Here is a 13445-nt window from a genome sequence, read left to right as displayed (position 1 = left end):
TACGATAGTCGTTCAAGGCCCACTTATGAGTGAGAACATGTGGTACTCAGATCTTTGTTTCTGTGAGAGATCACTCAGTATTATAGACTCTAGTTCCATCCAGGTTGCTGCGAAATTCATGATTTTGTTCTTTTTTATGGCTACATAATATTCCATTGTGTATATGTACCACGTTTTTAAAATCCAGTCCTCTTTTGATGGACAGCATGGTTGGTTCCTTGATCTTACTATTGTGAACAATGCTGTGATAAACATACGTGTGCAGGTATTTTTTTTATAGAGCGATTTGAGTTCTTCAGGGAATATTCCCAGTAGGGGGATTGCGGGGTCATATGGGAGGTTGATATTTACAGCTTTTAGGAATCGCCACACAGAGGTTGCACTAGTTTACACTCCCACCAACAGTGTAGCAGTGTTCCCTTTTCACCACATCCTCTCCAGCTCAGTTATTTTTTGAGTTATTGATAATTGCAATTCTGACTGGAGTTAGGTGGTATCTCAGTGTAGTTTTGATTTGCATCTCCTTGATGATTAGTGAGGTTGAACATTTCTTCATGTGTCTGTTGGCTGCTTGGATGTCTTCTTTTCAGAAGTGTCTGTTCATATCTTTTGCCCACTTTATAATGGGACTGTTTTTTTCTTTTCAGCACGTTTGAGTTCCTTGTAGATCCAAGATGTTAGGTCTTTGTCAGACATGGAGTTGGCAAATACTTTTCCCCAGTCTGTGAGCTGTCTCCCTGCTCTTTTGATGGTTTCTTTGGCTTTGCAGAAGTTTGTCAGTTTAATGAGGTCCCACTTGTCTATCTTATCTCTTATGGCCCATGCTTTTCTGTTTTTGCTCAGGAATTGGTTGCCAGTTCCAACTTCCATAGGGGCGTGTCCTGCATTTTCTAAAGTTCTTATGGTTTGAGGTTTTACATTTAGGTCTCTGATCTATTTAGAGTTAATTTTTGTGTACGGGGATAGATAGGGATTTTGTTTGAATCTTCTGTATGTGGTCAGCCAGTTTTCCTAGCACCATTTACTGAATAGATTGTCCTCTCCCCAGTGGTGGGTGGTGGAGGCTTTGTCAAAGATGAATTGGTTGAGAAATTGAAGTTTTGCTTCTGGAATCTCAATTCTATTCCTTTGGGCTATATGCCTGTTCTTGTGCTAGTACCAAGTTGTTTTGATTATTGTAGCTTTATAGTAAAGTTTAAAGTCTGGTAGTGTGATAACTCCTGCTTTTTTTTTTTTTTTTTTTTTTTTTGCTGAGGATTGTTCTGGCTATTCTTGTTCGTTTGTGTTTCCATATGAATTCTTGTATTTTTTTTCTGGATCTGAGAAGAATGTTGCTGGTAATTTGATGGGTATTGCATTAAATCTGTAGATTGCCTTAGGTAGGATGGACATCTTCACAATGTTGATTCTTTCAGTCTATGAGTATGGGATATTTTTCCACTTGTTTGTGTCATCTTTGATTTCTTTGAGCAGTGTACTATTTGGTTTTAAATTAACTGCATGAACTGCTACTGACCTTACTGGGAGCAGCATTTCCTAGTGTGCATTCCTAAGAACATACACTTCCTCAGGTAACACACCAAAACCAAGTTCATGAATTTTGAACACCAATCTACAGTGCAACACCTTTTGGGAAGTTCACGATGGACATTTCAACCTTAATGCTCTAAGATGTTCTAAATTAAAAGAATCTATTTAAACCTGCTTAACTCATATTTTCCAAACCTATTTGGCCATTGAACTGCCTCATAATGTAACATTAATGAAGGAGATTGTAGCTTGAACTCTTTCCACAGCACGCTTGAGGAAACACTGATCTAGAAAAGTGGAGGTATTGATGGCTATTTGCCTTAATTTAGGAAGTACAATTCTGTGGGGGGGGGGATTTGCAATAATCATAAACTCACTTGTGATTTATCATTTCATGGGAAAAACAATGACCAGTTTTTCTAACCTAGACAGTTAATTAAAAGTATAAGTTTTAAGAATCACAGAATCATACAACTTCTATCCAGATGACCATCCTTGTAATAATCCTGGGTGGGAGGGTTGATGTTCACAGCATGTGCACTGCTTACCACATCCCCTGAATACTTTGCCTCACTTCTGCTTACAGCTACTACTCATATTATCACTACCACTTTAAAGATGAAAAAAACCGAGACCTAGAAGTTAAATGGTTTGACTGAAAGCAAATACCTATCAATCCCACATCTGTTGTTCCACACAGTATTGTGTGTTTTACATACAGTGTATCACTTAATCCTCCCACAAAACCTACAAGGCAGGAATTAATGTGGGTGAACTTGTCTCAAGTCTCAGCTCATATGTGACAAATCTCAGACTGTCTCCAAAGACATGTCCTCCTCACCTCTGGGGAACTTCCCTGTTATCTTTGCAGAATTATTAGGAAAATGAAAGCCTTATTGTGTTTCAACAAATGGTATTGAAACAACTGGATATCTACATACAAAAAATGAATCTAGACACAGATCTTATACCCTTCATGAAAATTAACTCCAAATAGAACACAGACCTAAATGTGCAATAAAAGAACTATCAAACTCTTATCAAATAACACAAGAAAAGTCTTGATGACCTTGGGTTTGACAATAAATTTTTAGATACAACATTAAAGGCATGACCCATGAAAGGAGGAGTTGATGAGCTGGACTTCATTAAAATGAATAATTTTTGCTCTGCAAAAGACAGTATCAAGAGAATGGGAGGACAAGTCACAAACTGGGAGAAAATATTTGCAAAAGACATATGTGGTAAAGGACTGTTTTCTGGTTTGTTTGTTTTTTTGAGTTGGAGTCTCACTCCGTCGCCCAGACTGAGTGTAGGGGCACGCTCCTGGCCACTGCAGCCTTGACCTGCTGGGCTCCGGCGATCCTTCCGCCTCAGCCTTCCAAGTAGCCAGAACTACAGGCGCGCGCTACCACACCTGGCTAGTTTTTGATTTATTGTAGTGAGGTCTCGCCAAGTTGGTCTCAAACCCACGGGCTCAGGCAATCCACTCGCCTCGGCCTCCCAAAGTGCTGGGATTACAGGCTGAGCCACCGAGACCGGCCAGGAAAGTACTGCTAACTGAAATATACAAAGAGCTCTTAAAAACTTAACAACCCAATTAAACAACCTGATTAAGCAACCCAATTAAGAAATGGGCAACAGATCCGAACACACGCCTCACCAAAGAAGACATACAGATGGCAAATAAACATATGAATTGGTGCTCAGCATCATATGACATTAGGGAAATGAAAGCTAAAATAACAATGAAGCACCCCTACACGTCCATTAGAATGGCCAAAATCCAGAACACTGACTACACCAACTGCCGGTGAGAATGTGAAGCAACAGGAACTCTCATTCACTGCTGGTGGGAACGCAGAATGGTACAGCCACTTTGGAAGGCAGGTTGGCAGTTTTTTTTACAAAACTAAACATACTCTTTCCATCTGATCCAGCGATTGTGCTCCTTGGGATTTCCCAGAAGAGCTGAAAACTTATGTCCTTAGAGAAACCTGCACACAGATGTTTCGAGAAGCTTTATCCAACACTGTTAAAACTTGGAAGCAATCAAGACATATATTCAATCAAAAAAATATCATTCAGTTCAAAAAAGAAAAACTATCAAGGCACGAAAATACATAAATAAAACAGAAAGACATATGAGTAAGTGAAAGAAGCTGTGTGATTCCAGTTAGATGACAGTCTGGAAAAGGTAAAACTAGGGAAATGGTAGAAAGAAAAAAAATGTTTTCCAGGAGTTGGGGGAAGAAGAGGGATGAATTACGGAAGCACGGAGAAGTTTTAGGGCACGGAATTGTTTTCTATGATACTATAATGGTAGATACATGTCATTATACATTTATCCAGACTCATAGAATGTACATTACTAAGAGTAAATCCTAATCTAAGTGATAAACTTTGGGTGATAATGGTGTGTCAATGTAGGTTCACTAGTTCTAACAAATACACCACTCTGGTGGGGAAGGTTGATAATGGGGGAGGTCGTGCATGTGTGGAGACAGAGTATGCGGGAAATCTCTATACATTCCAGTTGTGCTGTGAACCTAAAACTGATTCAAAAATAATATCTCTTAAAAAAATGTTTGTGTGACAACTTCACATTATTCTTTAAAATAGGGACTTCAAGATTCACACACATAAAGCTGTACATGATAAATACAACTCTTTAGTAAATAACAAAGCTGCCTCTGTCCGTGTCTTTGGCTGTCATTTAATCTGTCAATCCCTAGCTAGTAGAAGTAGTTTACTCAATAAAAATAAAACCAAAACAAAAAATGATTGGTATAGGGGTTATTGTGAAAACTGAAAAACATAAAAATTAGCTTACCCCACCACTTGTGATTTCTTAACCCAGATGTGTTGGACCATTAGCTGAGCTAGGAATCTGCTAGGCTCTGGCAGTAAGTCTCATGGTTCTTCTTACATATTTGTTCCATTGTTAGTAAATATTTATCAAAATCATATATATAATATAGCCTATAAATTCATACTCAGTTGGCTGAGTTGTAAATGTCATTACAAATCACCATTACTCATTCTCAGATGTTGCTACCAGTGATCCAGGAGGGCTGGGCTTTGGAAGTTATGAAGACTATATCCATTCTGATGTGATTTCTATGTATCTTCTGTGTTGATGAACTCTCTTATCCAAAATTCAGTAACATGGTTACTATTAAGATGTGCAGGCCTGAACGATGTCACTTTGCCATTTGCCCTTCTATGCATAGAATCCTCAGATGATTTCAGTAGGTTTTCTACACTTTGCTCTAACTCCTTGCATTTATACTTCACCATTTCTGCCAAAATACTTTTCTGTTTCCTGCTGCGATTTGACAGACGCATTCATCATCTATTATTGTGTAACAAATTACCACAAACGTAGAGCCTTAAAACAGTACCCATTTATTAGTCCACAGTTCCATAGGTCAAAGTCCAGCACGGCGCAGCTTGATTTTGGCTACAGGACGAACCAAAGGCCAAAATCGAGGTGTCTGCTGGGGCTGGGTTCTCATCTGGAGGCTCCAGGAAAAAATCAACTTCTCAGCTTATGCTTGTTGTTAGCAGAATCCACTTGTTTGTAGTTTCAGGACTAAGATTTCCATTTCCTTGCTAGTGGTCATCTGGGGCCTTCTCAGGGCAAAGAGATCCCACCCGCATTCCTTGCCATGTGCCGCTTCCATCTTCAGGCCCTCAATGGTGAGGTGAATCCTTCTTGGGCTCTGAATCTCTGATTTCTTCTTTTGCCACCAGTCAGAGAAAACTTCCAGCTTTTAAAGCTTTGGGGCCATTAGGTTATACATCTTGATAAACTTCCTTTCTTATAGACACCTGTGCTATGTTATGTAATCGAATCATGGGGAAAATCCCATCAAATTCACAGTACTCACAGTTATACAGGGTGTGTATAGAGGTGAAAGAAGGAAGGACATCTTGGTGACAAGCTTAGAATCTTGTCTACCATCACACCACAGCCCTATGATGAATCAAATCAGTGAGCTTTAAAACCCTTCTCCAGAATACCATGGACAACCTAAATTCCTTTCTGTGCCAGTCTGCCTCTGTTGCTTGTCAACATTCTCCTATTGTCAATGCTCCCTCAAAGCAGCATCTCATGGTGCAATTCCTCAGTGTTTCCAAATGTTCCATCACACCAGTCCTCAGAAACTCCGGTTGTTCCAAATTAGATCCATGGGAATCGTTGACCTGTACTCAAATTCACATCATCAGATACAGGGGAACACCCTACTGGTTTTCTCCAAGGACAGTCTATGAAGATATATTATAATTATTAAAAGCAAAACAAAACAACCACTGTGAAACTGGAGGCAGCACAATCTTCAAATCTCTGCGCCTATAGTCACTTGACTGAGCTACTTAAAATCTTAAAAGCTGCCAGTCCTCAAATTTCTACCAAGAGACCAGAAATTAAGTTCTTGCAGTCTACCATCTGGGCCCCGAATGAAAGAGAAAATTGCATCTAATCCTCAGTTCCAGTTTTGCTCAGAGACATAAATAAATAAATGAATAAATAAATAAATAAGTAAATAAATAAATAAGATCTTTTGCTGGCAGAACCTGGGAAATGGTATGGGGTTTTGTTCTACATTATCACATTTGCTCATTTGTCATGGAGCTGGGACGACTGTGAGTGTGCCACTACACCCCAGCCTGGGCAGCAGAGTGAGACTCCAACTCAAAAAACCAAAAACCAAAAAACAAACAAAAAAACCAAAGCAAAGTCAGGGCTTGATTTGGAGGCTCAATAAGGTTATCATGAACCAGTTTTGTTTTTTTCTTCTCTCTACTTTACCTTCTAAAGTATCTACTTTGTCCCAAGTCTGATTTGCTTTAGTGGTTGCAAGATGATGTTCAATAACTCATGGTGTTGTGTGCTTTTATCATTTGTATCCAGTGGGAAAAAGAACACATCTGAACCAATACTCTGAATTTCATGTTGACTGGACCCTAGAAAGCTCATGGCCACCTTTGAATAATAACAAGGGTGGGAAACATAATGTGTTGGTTGGTTGAAGTCAACATAGGATACCTGGGGAGGAGTAATATGCCTGAAAAAAAGAGGCCTTATATACCAGATACTAAATACTATACAGTAAAATCTGTAAAATGTATCTCTTTATACTTTTTTTTTTGAGTTGGAATCTCACTGTCCCGCCCAGGCTGGAGTGCAGTGGCACACACACGGCCACCCTAGGAGCGACCTGCTAGGCTCAGGCAATCCTTCTGCCTCAGCCTTCCAAGTAGCCAGAACTATAGGCCTGCGCTACCATGCCTGGCTAATTTTTGATTTATTGTAGAGACGAGGTCTTGCCAAGTCGCCCGGGCTGGTCTCGAATCCACGGGCTCAGGCAATCCACTCACCTCAGCCTTCCAAAGTGCTGGGGGTACAGGTTGAACCACTGAGCCCAGCCTCTTTTTATACTTTTAAGGATGTTGACATACCATCACTTCAGCAGTAGTCAGATGAACTATTCTGGGTATTTTTGCACATCTTTTTTTGTAGAGACTGGGTCTTACTATGTTTCCCTCACTGGTCTAGAACCCCTGACCTCAGCGAGTCTTCTGCTTTAGCCTTTCAAAGTACTGGAAATACAGGCATGATCCACCATGCCCAGCTGGCATATGTATGTGTGTGTGTGTGTGTGTGTGTGTGTGTGTTTTTAACAGCTTTCACTTAGTTTATATCTAGTGTAAAATTTAAAGAACGTTATGTATTACCTGTATTTTTGGCTACTTTTTAAGTGTTGGGAGATACAAAAATGTTGCTGAAATTATTTCACATTTCCTTTTTTCTTAGTGTCAGGGTCTCACTCTGTTGCCCAGACTGGAGTGCAGTGGTATGATCATGGCTTGATTTGGAGGCTGTTGCTTGTCAACATTCTCCTATTGTCACACCTCCTTTAACTTCCTGGACTCAGGAGAGCTTCCACCTCAGCCACCATGTTTGGCTAATTTTTTAATTTATTGTAGAGATGAGATCTTTCTGTGTTACTTAGGCTGATCTCGAACTCTTGGGCTCAAGCAATCCTCCCACCTTGGCCTCCCAAAGTGCTGGGGTTACAGGTGTGAGCCTCTGTACCTGGCCTCACATTCCCTTAATAAGCAACATGTAGATGCTGCCCATGGAGTATTCTTCTAAGAGGCGAATATTCCTTTGGTCCCTCTAAGCAAAGAGAGAGCAGATGGAGAAGAGGGACTCGACATTGTTGAGAAGCAATTGGGTTGAGAGGAGTGTGGCCACTTGTTCTCTAAATTAATGGTAGGATTTTTCCTAACCAATATAAAAAACTGAATATTCTTAAAATGTCTAAGTTAATGCTAATATAAGGGAATGATTTTTAATAAAGAGAAGAAATTATCATGTGTTTTGAATAGGTGACTTCCCCACATGGCAAGATTATGCCTTCTTGGATCTAGAAACTGAAGATGAGATCCATCTCTGCTCTCAGGATTCTTATAACTAGGACGCATAGATTCTGTAATACTGAGAATGTATAATTCAGTAAAGAAATAAGGTCAATACCTGAATTAGAGTTGGATCGCTATGTAAGAAAGAGCCCTTTCATGACAGCAGGTGTCTCTCTTTCTTTCTGATGAGCACCACTTCCAGAAACCTTTAAACTGCTATTTGGTGACATCTGACAGTGAGCAAGACTGTTCCTTCCTCTAAAACATATCTATCACTTTAGATGTTGAAAAAAATATTCTCACCTAAGCTCTTTAAAAAGCTGCAACAGTCAGGAAATTTTCTCACCAAATACCTGGGCTTTGGTGTGTTTATAGTTTCCCCCAAAGTGACATTAAATCCTTCATTCCTCCTTAGTGGCCCTAGTGAGCCCATCATGCTGCATGTTGCCTGTGTAGCTCGGCGGCTTCTGCAGTCAAATAACAGCCAAGTCACGGCTGTGACCTCATAAGCAGGGTTGACACACCACTGCGTCAAGGGTACGTATTCACTGCCAGAAGATGATTTGTCGACATCTTGCCCTCGACTCCTAGGACTACCTCCTCAATACTTCTTGGAGGTCTTATAAAAAAAAAAAAGGATCTCCTCTATTTCCTCCAGTGGGATGTTTTACCCTGGTTATTACCACAACTATTTTGCTACGTGCAATGAAATTAACAGAGATTCCATTTGCTGAAATCATGTGTAGATGGCAGTGCTCTCTGCCTGATTACCAAATGAGTACAGTGTGCCCTTCAATAATTCTTTAAACTCTCAAATGCCTTGGAAATAATATGCTGGAATATTACTGAGCTGTGACTGAAGCACCATTTGTACTAAATATGACAGCACACAAATGATATTCCTCTATAAAAGTTCAAACTACATTAATCTTTTAGGGAGGCTCATTGACTGGGAAGATGGCTTTGATATAAAATAAAGACACTGAAGGCTCATGGAGGAGAGTTTTCTGGTTAGGATTTCCAGGAACAAGTGTAAGGTGAGGTCCACAGGTTAACCCTTTACAATTAGGACATGAGCGAGTGAATGCGATCCTGAGGGGAAAGATGGAAATCATAACACATTGTTTTCAATAAGGAAAACAAAAACAGGCTTCACGTTCTGAGAAATAGAAATTAAAGGGTAGGTCGTAAACAACTGAGACAAATAGACAATAATATTGTTGTGGCGAATCTGAACAGAAATGTGATGAGAATTCCCAAGTTGATCTTTATGGCTCCAGCCTTTGTCCATACTGCCCTTTAAAGGAATGGCAGGCTCTTCCAATGTCATTTTTTCAGTCATTTTCACTTGTCTTAGGACTGCACAAAGGAGAAATGATTGCATAAATGTCTTCTTTTCCTGGGTTTCTAGATGTGGCCAATTAATTAGTCAGTAGGTTCCTAGTATATACCAAGCGGCGGGAATGGGTAGGAGATTTAATTAGCATTAATAAAGGTAGTTTCAATGTAAATATGTGATACAGTTCAGTTTGTTAGTGCTAGCTTTTCTAAAATGTATGAAATATTGCTGTTTCTTTTAAAGTTATAGAAGTAATGGGTATTCCATGCATAAGACATGTAACAGTACAGAAAAACACAAAGGGAAACTTACCTGTCATCACAACATCCAGAGCAAATCACCAACATGTTGATGTGTGTCTTGTAGTCTGTCTTCTCCAAAAATAGACACAGTATCACTTTATAGATTGCTTTTCATTCAACAATATAATATATTTCCCAAGTTATTAAATAAGTAGGGTAAGTCTCCACCCCATGAAAGAGCTTATTAATATTTGTATTATAAAAGTTATTATACTATTTATTATAAAAGTAGTATGCACTTTTATAAAGAAAAAGTAAGCAATGAAAAAGACCTCAAAGAAATTATAAATCAGCTGGGCTTGGTGGCTCAGCTTGTAATCCCACGGTTTGGGAGGCTGAGGTGAGTGGATTGCCTGAGCCCGCAGGTTCGAGACCCGCCTGGGCAACTTGGCGTGACCGCATCTCTACAATAAATAAAAAAAAATTAACTGGGCGTGGTAGCGCGCTCAAGTGGTTCCAGCTACTCAGAAGGCTGAGGCGGAAGGATCGCTGGAGCCCAGCAGGTCGAGGCTGCGGTGGCCAGGAGCAGCCACTGCACTCCAGTCTGGATGACTGAGTGAGACTCCAACTCAAAAAAAAAAAAAAAGAAATTATAAATCACCTGCAATTCTGTCTCCCTGAGACACCCCCAGTTAACGTTTTGGAAAGCATTCTTTGGTATATCTGTAACATCAGGATAAATGGATTCTACTCACATTGATGAAAAGAACTAACTCTTTGTGGAATTCCTGGAATTTGTGGGACACAATTTTAAGACAAATGGATTGAAGGCTAGACAAGATCTATTTCAGCAAACTCTGTAAGGAATAAGGAAAGTCTAAAACAAGTCAGAAAAGATATTAGAGGGCTATTGATGAGGCAAAAACCAAATGATATAATGACAGAATAGACAGCAGAAGGAAGAGAAGTCTATGATAACACCTACATTTCTGGCTTGAGTCCTGCTGTGGGAAAAATAAGGAAACTGACTTCATTTCTAATATTTTACCTCTCACTCATCCACCCTAGCTGAAAAAGACCTTCTGCTGTTCCTGAAATATACCAGGGTAACCCTGGCTTTGGGCTTTTGCTCTGGCTGTCCTCTGCCTGGAACACTGTTTTCACTGATGTCAATTTGGCCAACTCCTCCTTGCCTACCTGCCAAAGTTTGCACAGATTTGACCTTCTCCATGAAGACTCTGGACAGATTATCTAATAACTGTAACACCCCCCCTTACTACCATACTGAACTTCTTACCTTACTTTACTTTGCCTTTTTATTTTTATTTTTCATAACACTTACCATTCTCTAAAATACTGTCTAATTTACTTACTGACTGTGTGTCTTGTTTACATGTCTCTCTCCCAGTAGAATGTAAAGTCCTTGAGGACAGGGAATTTTGTCTATTTAATTCCCAAGTACCTGGAATGAAGTCTGCCACATAACTTGCTGCTCAATTAATATATGTTGAATGAATGAATTAAACATTATTAGAGAGTTTGAAGCCTGCTGCATTGAAAGGTGAGATACTGAGGGTGGTAATGGGTAAGAAAAGAGAAGAGAAGAGAAGAGAAGAGAAGAGAAGAGAAGAGAAGAGAAGGATTTGAGAGTTATAAGATTTGGAGAAGAAATAAGCCAGAGATGCCTCTAAGATCCTGAATGGAAATGATGTCCTGCCTTTTCACATGGCATGATCTTATCAACTATTTTCAGTATTTTTCAATAACTGATAGATATAACTTATTAATTTAGAGAGAATCATGGAACTAGGTTAAAAGAGTCTACTATTTTTAAGTTAAATTTATGTTGAATACTTGGAGCCAGAATCAACTGAACTATTGATTTGAGAGGCAAGACAGAAAGTCCATTGATCTGCCAAGTTCTGATTTTCCTTGTCAGAAGAATCCTTACAGTATTGATTAGCTGCTTCTGGCTACCATCAATATATTTCAGGACTGGATGTTTCTAAATAAGGATTAAGGTAGAGATAGTGACTTTTAGATATCAATCAATGCAATGATAACAGAGACCACTGCTGTAAATAAAGATTTTCTATCATGATCTTTTGGGACAGGATGTTGATTTTGTCATTCAGACTCACACATTACAGTGAAGTCACTTAATTTTCTCTCCAAAACATTTGTTTGCCTTAGAGTCTTGTCTGTGGTACTAAGATGGTAAAGAACATCCCAGACACTGCTAGTGATATGTGGCGTGACAGCGCTAAAAAGCTACTTGATATGTAAATGTCTTGTAATTTTTTTCTGACTTGCATATAAAAGAATCTACTCATTTTCTTTTCTTTTCTTTCTTTCTTTTTTTTTCGAGTCAGAATCTCACTCTGTCACCCATGCTAGAGTGCAGTGGCACGCCCATGCCCACCACAGTCTCGACATGCTAGACTCTGGTGATCCTTCCACCTCAGCCTTTCAAGTAGCTGGAACCATAGGCATGTGCCACCACACCCTGCTAATTTTTCTTGATTTATTGTAGCAACGAGCCAACTTGCCCAGGCTGATCTTGAACCTGTGGGCTCAGGCGATCCTCTCACTTCAGCTTCCCAAAGTGCTGGGATTACAGTTCAACCATGCAGGCTAGAACTTTTATTTACAGTCATAAGAAGGAAAATATAAATTCAGTAAATGAGTTAAAATGTTTCTAAGTTGTCTTTACATTCGTATCTGGTCCTTCTAAATCACATGTCAGTATCATGTCTTTTTCACAGAGTATAGGTCTCTGGGTCATCAGGATCATCAGTAATATAGTATTTCTTTTTAAAACAAGTTTATAAGTATACAATATAGTATTGTTGACTACAAGCACAATGTTGCAGAGCAGCTCTCTAGAACTTGCATCTTGTAGATTGAGACTTTACACCCATTGAATAGCAACTGCCCTCTTCTACTTTCCCAGCCCCTGATAACTACCATTCTCCTCTCTGCTTCTATGAATAAGACTACTTTAGATACCTCATATAAATGGAATCATGCAATATTTGTCCTCTTGTGACTTGCTTATTTTACTTGGCATAATGTCCTTAAGGTTCATTCATGTTGCTGTATATGGTAGATTTTCCTTCTTTTTCTAATGGCTGAATATTGCATTGCATGTGTATACCAAAACTAAAAATAGAATTACAATATTATCCAGCAGTCCCACTTTTAGGTATTTATCCAAAAGAATTAAAAATCAGGATCTTGAGATATTTGTACTCCCTTGTTCATTAAAGGATTATTCACAATAGTCAAGTTACGCAAACAGCCTAAATGTCCATCAAAGGATGAATTGATATGTCTTTTCTTACTTACATTTCCAGTCAATATGGTTTTCCTTAGGAGTTTTGTCGTCCATCCCCTTTACTCCCCCTCAATTTTCCACATCACAGTAAAAGGCCTCACGTCCCTCTGATTACTTTAGCAAGAAACAGCAATTTTCCAAGATTTCACCACTATCCTCACTGACCATATCCAGTCTAATCAGAAACTCTATCTACACATAGAAATATCTTTAGTTTTACTTCTTTATATCGTCAGTGTGACCAACTTCATTCCCTTAACTGCCTTCAAAGGAATCTTACATCTTTAGCCTTTGATCCCTTTAATTCATTCTCTACAGGGCAGAAAAGTGACCTTAAAACATAAATTGGATTGGATCAATCTCAGTTTGAACCCTTCAGTGACTGTGTGTGTGTGTGTGTGTGTGTGTGTGTATCCCCTTTTAGAACATAGTCCCTACAAGACAAGGACCTGGCTTATTCACCATTGTATTTTCAGGCTTTAAACAGTGTGTGGTACATAATTTGTGCTCAAGAAATACTTTAGATTAAAGAAAGTTTGATGACTTACTTTTTTTTTTTTTTTTT

This window comes from Carlito syrichta, unplaced genomic scaffold (assembly GCF_000164805.1).
Source record: "Carlito syrichta isolate Samal-C Ts95f unplaced genomic scaffold, Tarsius_syrichta-2.0.1 Scaffold309186, whole genome shotgun sequence".
Classification (NCBI taxonomy): Eukaryota; Metazoa; Chordata; class Mammalia; order Primates; family Tarsiidae; genus Carlito; species Carlito syrichta.
This window is presented reverse-complemented; position numbering follows the sequence as displayed.